This window comes from Physeter macrocephalus, chromosome 8 (genome assembly GCF_002837175.3).
Source record: "Physeter macrocephalus isolate SW-GA chromosome 8, ASM283717v5, whole genome shotgun sequence".
Lineage (NCBI taxonomy): Eukaryota > Metazoa > Chordata > Mammalia > Artiodactyla > Physeteridae > Physeter > Physeter macrocephalus.
In genome coordinates, this window is record NC_041221.1 from 103,231,509 (window position 1) to 103,242,764 (window position 11,256).

At 36.1% G+C, this 11,256-nt stretch overlaps 1 pseudogene; it reads left to right on the forward strand.

The window, feature by feature from the left end:
• The first annotated feature begins 5,421 nt into the window (after nt 1-5,421).
• Nucleotides 5,422-7,102, forward strand: LOC102985138 (kynurenine--oxoglutarate transaminase 3-like; annotated as a pseudogene).
• The last annotated feature ends 4,154 nt before the right edge of the window (nt 7,103-11,256 follow it).

Consider the following 11,256-nt stretch of genomic DNA (forward strand, 5'->3'; position numbering starts at 1 on the left):
ATTTAGGTCTTTAATCCATTTTGAGTTTATTTTTGTGTGTGGTGTTAGGAAGTGTTCTAATTGCATTCTTTTACATGTAGCTGTCCAGTTTTCCCAGCACCACATAAGGAAGAGGCTGTCTTTTCTCCACTGTATATTCTTGACTCCTTTATCATAGATAATATTGCCATATGTGCCTGGATTTATCTCTGGGCTTTCTATCCTGTTCCATTGATCTGTATTTCTGTTTTTGTGCCAGTACCATACTGTCTTGATTACTGTAGCTTTGTGCTATAGGCTGAAGTCCAGGAGCCTGATTCCTCAGCTCCATTTTTCGTTCTCAAGATTGCTTTGGCTATTCGGGGTCTTTTGTGTTTCCATACAAATTGTGAAATTTTTTGTTTTAGTTCTGTGAAAAATGCCAGTGGTAGTTTGATAGGGATTGCATTGAATCTGTAGATTGCTTTGGGTAGTAGAGTCATTTTCACAATGTTGATTCTTCCAATCTAAGAACATGGTATATCTCTCCATCTATTTGTATCATCTTTAATTTCTTTCATCAGTGTCTTATAATTTTCTGCATACAGTTCTTTTGTCTCCTTAGGTAAGTTTACTCCTAGATATTTTATTCTTTTTGTTGCAATGGTAAATGGGAGTGTTTTATTAATTTCACTTTCAGATTTTTCATCATTAGTGTATAGGAATGCAAGAAATTTCTGTGCATTAATTTTGTATCCTGCTACTTTACAGAATTCGTTGATTAGCTCTGGTAGCATCTTTAGGATTCTGTTTGTATAGTATCATGTCATCTGCCAACAGTGACAGCTTTACTTCTTTTCCAATTTGGATTCCTTTTATTTCTTTTTCTTCTCTGATTGCTGTGGCTAAAACTGCCAAAACTATGTTGAATAAGAGTGGTGGGAGTGGGCAACCTTGTCTTGTTCCTGATCTTAGTGGAAATGGTTTCAGTTTTTCACCATTGAGGACGATGTTGGCTGTGGGTTTGTCATATATGGGCTTTTTTATTTTGAGGCATGTTCCTGATATGCCTGTTTTCTGGAGGGTTTTTATCATAAATGCGTGTTGAATTTTGTCGAAAGCTTTCTCTGCCCCTGTTGAGATGATCATATGGTTTTTCTCCTTCAATTTGTTAGTATGGTGTATCACATTGATTGATTTGCATATATTGAAGAATCCTTGCATTCCTGGAATAAACCCCACTTGATCATGGTGTATGATCCTTTTAATGTACTGTTGGATTCTGTTTGCTAGTATTTTGTTGAGGATTTTTGCATCTATGTTCATCAGTGATATTGGCCTGTAGTTTTCTTTCTTTGTGACATCTGTGTCTGGTTTTGGTATCAGGGTGATGGTGGCCTCATAGAATGAATTTGGGAGTGTTCCTCCCTCTGCTATATTTTGGAAGAGCACAAATATGTTTTTTAAATTTAACATCTTTTAAAATTTCTTTCTATCATTTGGCTCTTGCCTTTTGAAATTTATTATATCAAAATATTAGTTATGTATTTTATAATCAGTTGTATATATGCACATATTTACATGGACATGCATGCTCTGTGAACATATACATTGCATATACCACATCTGTAACACTTTTATGAGTTTTAAAAGGTTAGGAATTCATGCCCATAGTAAGCTCCATTTATCTATTTAGAGAGAAAAGTTATTTTCTTTTACTAGTTTCCTAAGGTGGAAACTCAGATGATTGATTTCAGATCTTTTTGATTTTCTCATATACATTCAATCCAATAATTTCCCTCTATGTATTAGTTTCAAGATGCAGACTTAGAGAATGGGCATGTGGACACAGGAGGGGAAGGGGAGCATGGGATGAATTGGGAGATTCATCCCAATTAGGACTGACATATGTACACTACCATGTTTAAAATAGATAGCTAGTGGGAACCTGCTGTATAATACAGGAAGCTCAGCTCTGTGCTCTGTAATGTCCTAGATGGGTGGGATGCAGGGGGCGGGGTGAGAGGGATGTCCAAGAGGAAGGGGATATAGGTATACATATAGCTTATTCACTTTGTTGTACAGCAAAAACTAACACAACACTGTAAAGCAATTATACTTCAATTAAAAAAAAATACTGTGAGCCAAAAATATTTCTATATTTCTCTTGAGGTTTCTACTTTGACCCATCCATGTGTTATTTAGAAGTGTTTGGTTTAATCTCTATGTTTTCTGGGACTTTATAGTTATCCTTCTGTCACTGATTTCCTGTTTAATCCCATTGTGTTCTGAGAGCAGATATTGTATTGCCATTCTTTATAATTGTTAGAGTATGCTTCATGAATGTGGTCTGTCTTTGGAAACGTTCCATGTGTGCTTGAGAAGAGTGTGTATTCTGCTGTTGTTGGATAAAGTGGTCTATAAATATTCACTATATCCAGTTGATTAATGGTGTCAAATTCAACTAAGTCCTTACTGATTTTTTGCCTGCTGGATCTGCTCATTTCTGATAGAGGGATACTGATTCCTCTAACAGTGATAGCAGATTCATCTATTTCTCTTTGCAATTCTATCAGGTTTTGCCTGAAATAGTTAAAAATGAAAGTATTCATTTTACCTTCATTATTTCTTTTTCAAATCTTTTCCTTTCTTTATGTAGATCTGAGTTTATGACCTATATTATATCCTTCCCTCTAAAGAACTTCTTTTAATATTTATTGCAGGGCAGGTTTATGGGGAGCAGAGTCCCTCAGTTTTTGTTTGTCTGAGAATATCTTTATTTCTCCTTCACTTTTGATGCAAAATTTTGCAGGATAGAAAATTCTAGTTTGGTGTTTTGTTGTTGTTTTTCCTCAACACTTTGAATTTTACTCCACTCTCTTCTTGCTTAGATGGTTTCTGAGAAGTCTCATGTGATTCTTATCTTTGTTCTTTGATAAGCTGTTTTTCTCCTCTGGGTTTTTTTCAGGATTTTTTTTTATCTTTGATTTTCTTTGATTTGAAAATAATTTCCCTAGGTGTAGTTGTTTTGGCATTTATCCTTCTTGACATTCTCTGAGCTTACTGAATTTGTGGTTTGGTGTCTGACATTAATTTGGGGAAGTTCTCAGCCATTTCTATTTCAAAAATTTCTTCTATCCATTTCTCTTTTTCTTCTTCTTCTGGTATTCTCTTTACATGTATGTTATATCTTTCTTTCCATTGTTCTTAGATATTCTGTTCTGTTTTTTTCAGTCTTTATTTTCTTTGCCTTCTAGTTTGGGGATATTCTATTAATATATTTTCTAGCTGAGAGATTCTTTCCTCTGCCATGTCCATTCTACTAAAAAGAGTATTAAAGTCATTCTTAATTTTTATTACAGTGATTTTGATCTCTAGCATTTCTTTTTGGTTCTTTCTTAGGATTTCCATTTCCCTGCTTACCTTACCCTTCTGTTCTTGCATGCTCTCTACTTTAACCATTAGAGCCCTTAGCATGTTCTTTGTAGTTGTTTTAAATTCCCAGTCTGATAATTCTAACATCTCTGCCATATCTGTTTCTGAATCTTGCTTTGTTTTTTCAAATTTTGCTTTTTGTCTTTTGGTATGCCTTGTAAGTTTTTCTTGGTACCAGACATGATGTACTGGGTAAAAACTACTGCTGTAAATTGGCCTTAATAATGTGGTAAGTGAGGTGTGGGCAGAGGGGAAGTGTTCTATAGTCCTACAATTAGGTTTCAGTTTTTTAGTGAGTCTATGCCTCTGGACTTGTGAACTTCACGAGAGTGTCTCAGTTTTTTTTCTCCCCTCTTAGGCAGAACAAGATGGCTAGAATGAGCTGCAGTTAGGTATTTCCCTTCTCCCAGGAGGAGAGCTAGAGCCAGCTGGAGTTGGTTATTTCCTTTCTTTCAGCTGTTAGGCTCTGATACTACCCCAGCAGGTTAAGATCTGGTTAGTCAGTTTCCCCTGCGGGTGGGTCTTGTTAAGAAGAACAAAGTGCTTTGGAGTATTTCAGAATTGTTCATTTTCCTTTCCTCTTGCTCAAAGCCTCAGGGGATTTTTCTCTAATATTTACTTTGAGAACCTAACCGGTTGAACTTCTGGAGGTAAATCTCACAGTATTGTGGGGGCCCACTTATGACTGTGTCATCTGGAGTTTTCAACTTTCCACATTGTTCACACTTAACCTCCAGCAACTCTTCCAATACAGTTCAAGTTTTTCTACTCCGGCACTGGTTCCTGAGGTGGATGCCTCTTTTGAGTCTCTGCTCAGGTAAACCATAGCTCACTGTATTTTTCTGTTTGTCTCTCCTATCCTGAGACCAGTGGTTTACCCTTTGTCTTTTTAACCTTTGACTTGTTGTTAGGAAAGAGTGGTGACTTCCAAGCCCCTTACATGCAGAGCCAGAAACTGGCTGTCTGGCTGTATGTTTTAATTTTTACAACAGTCATTTCCAATTTACCAAAAATGTATTAATTTTATCTTAATAGATAATTATGGAATGTGATATACAGTAGTATATCATCTTTTTCATTTATGTTTATACATGTGTAGATGTAAAATTTGCATTTACAATACACTATTACAAAGAATTACAATATATCATTCAACCTTTCCTTAGTAGTACTTTTTTATTTATACACAGGTTTTTAAAAAATTTATTGTACTTCTCTTGCATTAGGGACATAATGAGAAAAACAAAAATAACAAGACAGAGCAATACATCCAAAATATTTAAGTATAGAGATTTAACTTTATAATAGTGCTTTATGGAAAGGAATATAATACCTTATTTGAAAAATATTCTATGAAATATACAGCATAATAATATGTAGTAAAACATGTAATGAGAGTGTTAATTACAGGAGAATGCTATTTGTAATACAACCAGTTCATCTCTCAGGTTGAAAATGTCATTGCCATCATATTTGCTGCTTCTAGGGAGGCCTTATTTAACTCAGTTATTCTATGAGCTTTGAGAAGTTTAGCTAAAAACTAACAGTGATATTATGAATAGGTTATTTTGTGGAGGTATGGACATTGGGGTATAAATAGGCCATAGAATATAAAACTCTCTTTCTCTGGAAACCTTCCATTAGATCAAGGGTATCAGTGGGAATTCTGTGCATTTTGGAAGCATGAAATTTTATGGTTGCAACCTGCCATATTCTACGAAAGAAGTGAAGTGCCCTTTAAAAGAGTCTGACAAATCATCAAGTGCTATTAAAACAATAAATCACCAACCTATAGTCTTTGAACATTTCTTTTAGCCAGGCTTACACTCAGGCCATTCTCTTTCTTATAACTTTTTTGGCTGTTTATCTTCATGGTACACCAAAGACCCATATATGAGACATTTGAGTATTGCCATGTGATGAGTGTATTCACCAAATACTTCATTGTCAATTGCAATATTCCCAATGGAAATTCAAGTTTGGCTAAAAGAAAACTTTTATTATAACAAGTACATTTAGGTGTGCTTTTTAAAAAATCTTTTAAAACAATGGAAAATAGGTCCCGCCCCATCAGGCTCTCGAGACGTCGCGGGACTGGAACTCAGAGAGGCGAGGTGTTCGCGTGAGGGGTCATGTTTTTGGCCCGGGGGAGACTGTGCACCCTTCGCAGTAGACCTAAATTCCTGAAGACAATTTGTGCTTCAAAAATCCTTGGACTCTCTACTTCTGCTAAAATGTCTTTGAAATTCAAAAATGCAAAACGAATTGAAGGCCTTGATAGCAATGTGTGGATTGAATTTACCAAGTTGGCTGCAGACCCCTCTGTTGTGAATCTTGGCCAAGGCCTTCCAGATATATCCCCTCCTGTATATGTAAAGGAAGAATTATCAAAGATTGCAGCAATTGATAGTCTGAATCAGTACACACGGGGCTTTGGTCATCCATCACTTGTGAAAGCTCTGTCCTGCCTATATGAAAAGTTTTATCAAAATCAAATAAATCCAAATAAAGAAATCCTTGTGACAGTAGGAGCATATGGATCTCCTTTTAATGCCATTCAAGGATTAATTGATGAGGGAGATGAAGTAAGTATATTAACATTATCATGTTGCCTATATTAATCACTATCATTTGTCCTGCTTTTATTTTTGGACATTAGATCCTCAAGAACTGGCAAGCAAATTTAATTCCAAAACCAAAGCTATAATACTAAATACTCCGCATAACCCCCTTGGCAAGGTGTATACCAAAGAGGAACTCCAAGTAATCGCTGACCTTTGCATCAAATATGACACACTCTGCATCAGTGATGAGGTTTATGAATGGCTTGTATATACTGGAAATAAGCATTTTAAAATAGCCACTTTTCCAGGTATGTGGGAGAGAACAATAACGATAGGAAGTGCTGGAAAGACTTTCAGTGTAACTGGCTGGAAGCTTGGCTGGTCCATTGGTCCTAAACATTTGATAAAACATTTACAGACAGTTCAACAAAACACCGTTTATACTTGTGTGACTCCTTTACAGGAAGCTTTGGCCCAAGCTCTTTGGATTGACATCAAGTGCATGGATGACCCAGAATGCTACTTTAATTCTTTGCCAAAAGAGTTAGAAGTAAAAAGAAACTGGATGGTACATTTACTTGAAGTGTTGGCCTAAAACCCATAGTTCCTGATGGGGGATACTTCATCATTGCTGATGTGTCTTTGCTAGATACAGACCTTTCTGATACGAAGAACAGCAACGAACCTTATGACTATAAATTTGTAAAATGGATGACTAAAAATAAGAAATTGTCAGCCATCCCAGTTTCAGCATTCTGTAATGCAGAGACCAAATTACAGTTTGAGAAATTTGTGCGATTTTGCTTCATTAAAAAAGACAGTACACTGGATGCTGCTGAAGAAATCATCAAGGCATGGAGTAGACAGAAGTTCTGATACATGCAGACTGCATTGTTTCTATTAAATGACCTAGTATGGAATTATTTAGTACTGCTACTTGTTGGGTATTGAAAAAAAATTTTCAGTACAAATGAAATTTAAAGGACTATTTCCATTGTTAATCCCACTCCTGACAATATTCAGGAGATATGATTTTTTTTTCAGCTGAAGTGTGTTAAAACACCTTTTAGACCATTTTATGAGTCAGTATAGTGCAGTGGTAAGAACTGTGAGATGCTGGTGGATGCTTAACCTTCTCTGCGCTTCAGTTTCCTCATAAAAGGGGAATAAAAATAGCACCTACTTAAAAAAAAATGGAAAATAGACATCTTGTTTGAAAGAGAACATTGCCCATACTTCATTAAAAGATATATAAATATTTATAAATAGTTGTAACATAAGGTAGATATTTTATCACAAAACTGTCTTGCTTAGACTATGGATTTCTTTCACAACAAGATTCCCCCAAAAAAGTGCTTCACAGTACCAACCTATTATTTTAGCCAAAATAATTGCTTGTTCTAGCTTCTGTAAATTTAATTTAATATACAAGATTTTTTTCTCTTTTTCTTTTCATAACTTCATTTGATAAAGCCTAATTTCTTTGCTCTGAAGCTCCTTTGCTCTCCTGTTAATTTTAAGTTCATTTTCCCTGAGCTTCCTCTACTGTTGAGAGAACCATATTGTGCACAATTATTCTTCGAAATAGACAGGGTCAGCCATTGTTTCATTTGTTATCATGCGTAGGAATGCTGATAACTGACTTCTCTCATTGTTGCAACCAAGAACATAGATGGTTAAGGAAATCTGAATGCTGCAATGGATTGTGAAGAAAATTTAGCTTAAAACTCACTGCCACATTTTTAGAAGTAAATGTTTTAATAGAGATTAATTAATTCTTATATATTTGAGATGTTAAAGTCAAAGCAAATCAACAGAAAGAGGTGTGTGTGGGTTATGCGCAACATTTCTGAAACACATGTGGGTTTTACATTACAGTATGTTCAGCACTAAACAGCTGTATGAAGTGGTTGCCCGTGTGTGTGTGTGTGTGTGTGTGTGTGTGTATGTATGTATCTAGTGAATAATAACAATACTCTGCTTGAAAAAATTTGGAACTAATCCTTTTAGTTCTTGAAACAATTTGGAACTAACCCCTTTAGTTCTAGACACCCTGATTTATAAGAATTTAAGAGAGATATTGGGAAACTTTGGCTTATTTAAAGGAAAAATCATTACAGTGGTAATTTGGAATCATATCATGTGAGGTATGTTTCCACGGAACTGAGATATTTAGCCTGCAGTGAACTAGATACAGGAAGATTGTCTTTAAATATTTAAAAGGGTGACATCATGAAAAGTGTTTGGACTTACCTTGTATGTTGCCAAGGTTTAGATCTAGAAATGAAAGAATAGAGTGTTACAAAGATAAATGTAAACTTCATATAAAGAAATATATTCAGACTATCAGAATTTTACATAGATATAATTTCATGTATATGATTCTATCTATCTATCTCTGAACTACTATATAATAGGCACTTGTGTTATAAAGTAAATCAATAAATAAAACAAAAGTTCCTTCTCTTAAAGTGCATATTCTAGAGGAATTCAGAATCCATTGGTAATTGTATGAGGTGATCAGTTCTAAGCAAAAACAAATATATCCAAACATGGGAAATCATCATCCCATATATTCAAACAGATTATAAAGTCCTCTGGATAATATTTTATATTTATACTGAATTGTTGCTTACTAACCCAGCATCATCACTACCAACTTTTAAGGGCTTCTCTCAATTACAGAAGTGTTGGGAGCCACATTTCCCATAATTTCCTTCCCTTTATGGTTTGAGCTTAAACTCTTCCAAGAAAAACCTATTGTTTTCCAGAGGTTGTGGCAGCCATACTTAGGGGATGACTCAAGATACTAGCTTCTTCAGGTTGAACCCTTGTGAATCACCTGCTTTGCTGCTGTAGACTGTTATTTTTGTCAGAGCTTATTAGCATTGAGATGTTCACTAACAAGCTAAGATTCCTTTCTAACCTTCACTCCCCCAGCTTTTTCAATGACAATAAGTACTTATTCCCATGTATTAAAATATTTGGCATTTCTAATTAATAGAAAGTCTTTTAAATGAACACAGACTGATATACATCTCTAGCTACCAGAAATTATTTAAGGGGAAACAATCTTCAAAAATGAAAATCGATAATTGGCTTTCTATTCTGATTAGATTTGAAGTTAGTAATGGCCTCTTTGACACTGGAGTGAGACAGTCATGGACCTGTACTTCATTTGCCAGTTCTAACCCAGATTACCATGAAAGGCACAAGGACCACTTCAGCAATGACCTTGAAATACTGTCACAGATACACAGTGTAACACTTCCAGTCTTCCTCAAGGGAATCTGAACCGATTTTCCAGGATGAATTTCTTTGGGGGAAAGGAAAAATCAAAAACTTTTCAGAGATTGCTTGGCACTGACTCTGAACCGAAGTTAATTCCTTGGAACCAGAAACACTGCTCTGGCCCACCAGTAAAAGTAGGGGCTATTGATAGTGATATAACAAATTGAGATTTTGTCTTGGTCAATTTTATAGTGTGCCTAATAGGTCACGTAACTTACTCTGTGGTTTTTATCCAGTTCTTAGATGCACAATATGAACAAATAAATTCTACAACTGTCATAATTCCCACATTAGTTCCATGATAAATGAAGTGTGGACTATGGGGATGAAAAACGCTAAGCTCTAGTCCCTGGAACTCCCTCTTCCTACCAAAACAGTATACCAAAAATAATACCACATCCTGGAAGACCTGCAGAGAGTAATGTCACAATCAAAGACCTAAAAGATGCAAGGGTAGATATTACATCCACATTCTCGGTCAAACACCTATTTGGTCAGAGCAAAAGAAATACATATCCTGAAGAATTAAAGTAGGTTTTCAGAAACTTCTTCCAATTGCATCTGTATTCCAGATGTGGTTTCTTTACAGGAGCAAATTAATACCTCTAATAGTACTTGGTATTCTTCTATTAATCTTGAGTATGCTGTCTTTGTGTTTTTTCATTAATCTTAGAGCAGAGCTATGTTACTGCCCCACATCTGTCATGATCTAGTTGTTACAGACATTGATTACCTTTCCATTACTCAAAGTCTTACTCTGATCCACTGTATCGATGACCTCATGCTGAATGGACTTGGTGAGCAAGAAAAATAAAATACCTTAGAAACCTTGTTACTATTTATGTGTGCCAGAGGGTAGGCAATATAATCTCCCAAGACTTAAGGGCTTATCACCTCAACTAAATTTATAACAATCTAGTGGTCCACATCATGTTGAGATTACATGACAAAGGTAAATATGTTGCAACTTGTACCCTCTAAAAATAAAAAAGGGAAATGATACTTGGTGAGTTGTTTTGAATTCTGGAAGCAACTTGTGCCACACATGTGAGTGTGTGCTCTAGTTCATTTACTGAGCAACTTTATAGGAGAAAGAAATGGCATTAATAGAAGTCCACACTGCCACAAATGATCCTCTGTCACTTGGTCATGTGGTCTTGCAAATCCAGTCGTACTTGAAATGTTTATGACTGATAGAGATGCTGTATGAGACGTCTAGATTCTCCAATATGAAAATTAACATGTACTTTCTTAGAGTTTTGGAAAAATTTATGCCCTCTTCACTCTTTTCTTTTTGATAACAGTCCCAAAAGATAATTGGAATCCTTCACCAACAAACATCATGGTATTGTGCATCCCGAGGTGCTCTTCACATTGTCTGACCCACCAAATCATAAAGTTGGGCATGCAAAAACGTATATAAATATCATGTGAGAGTAATTAAGATAACTTTAGAACAGATTCTAGAGTCACAAGTAGTTTGCATGAGATATGGCTCAAATTTCACTCACTCACTTCTGCTTCCCCATCCCCCCACCTATAGCCATGTGGGCGATTACCTTTCTTCAGTGGACAAAGACAATAAGTGGAAAGACAATACTTGGAGTAGTTTTCAGATAATTCCACATGGTATTTTGGCAACATTCAAGAGATGATCGCTGAAGAAGTATAACTTCTCAGTAGGGAAGGAATGTATTCCCAGTGAAAAGGAATTAAGGCATTGCATCTGGTCATTCATTTTGCTTGGAGGAGAAGTGATCAGAGGTATGGATCTATGCTGATTTGTGAGCAATTGATAGTAGTTTGGCTGATTGGTCAGGGACTTGAAGGAGAATAATTGAAAAATTGGAGCTCTGGGTTAAAAATATGTACATTGGGCTTCCCTGGTGGCGCAGTGGTTGAGAGTCCGCCTGCCAATGCAGGGGACACGGGTTCGTGCCCTGGTCCGGGAGGATCCCACGTGCCGCGGAGCGGCTGGGCCCGTGAGCCATGGCCGCTGAGCCTGTGC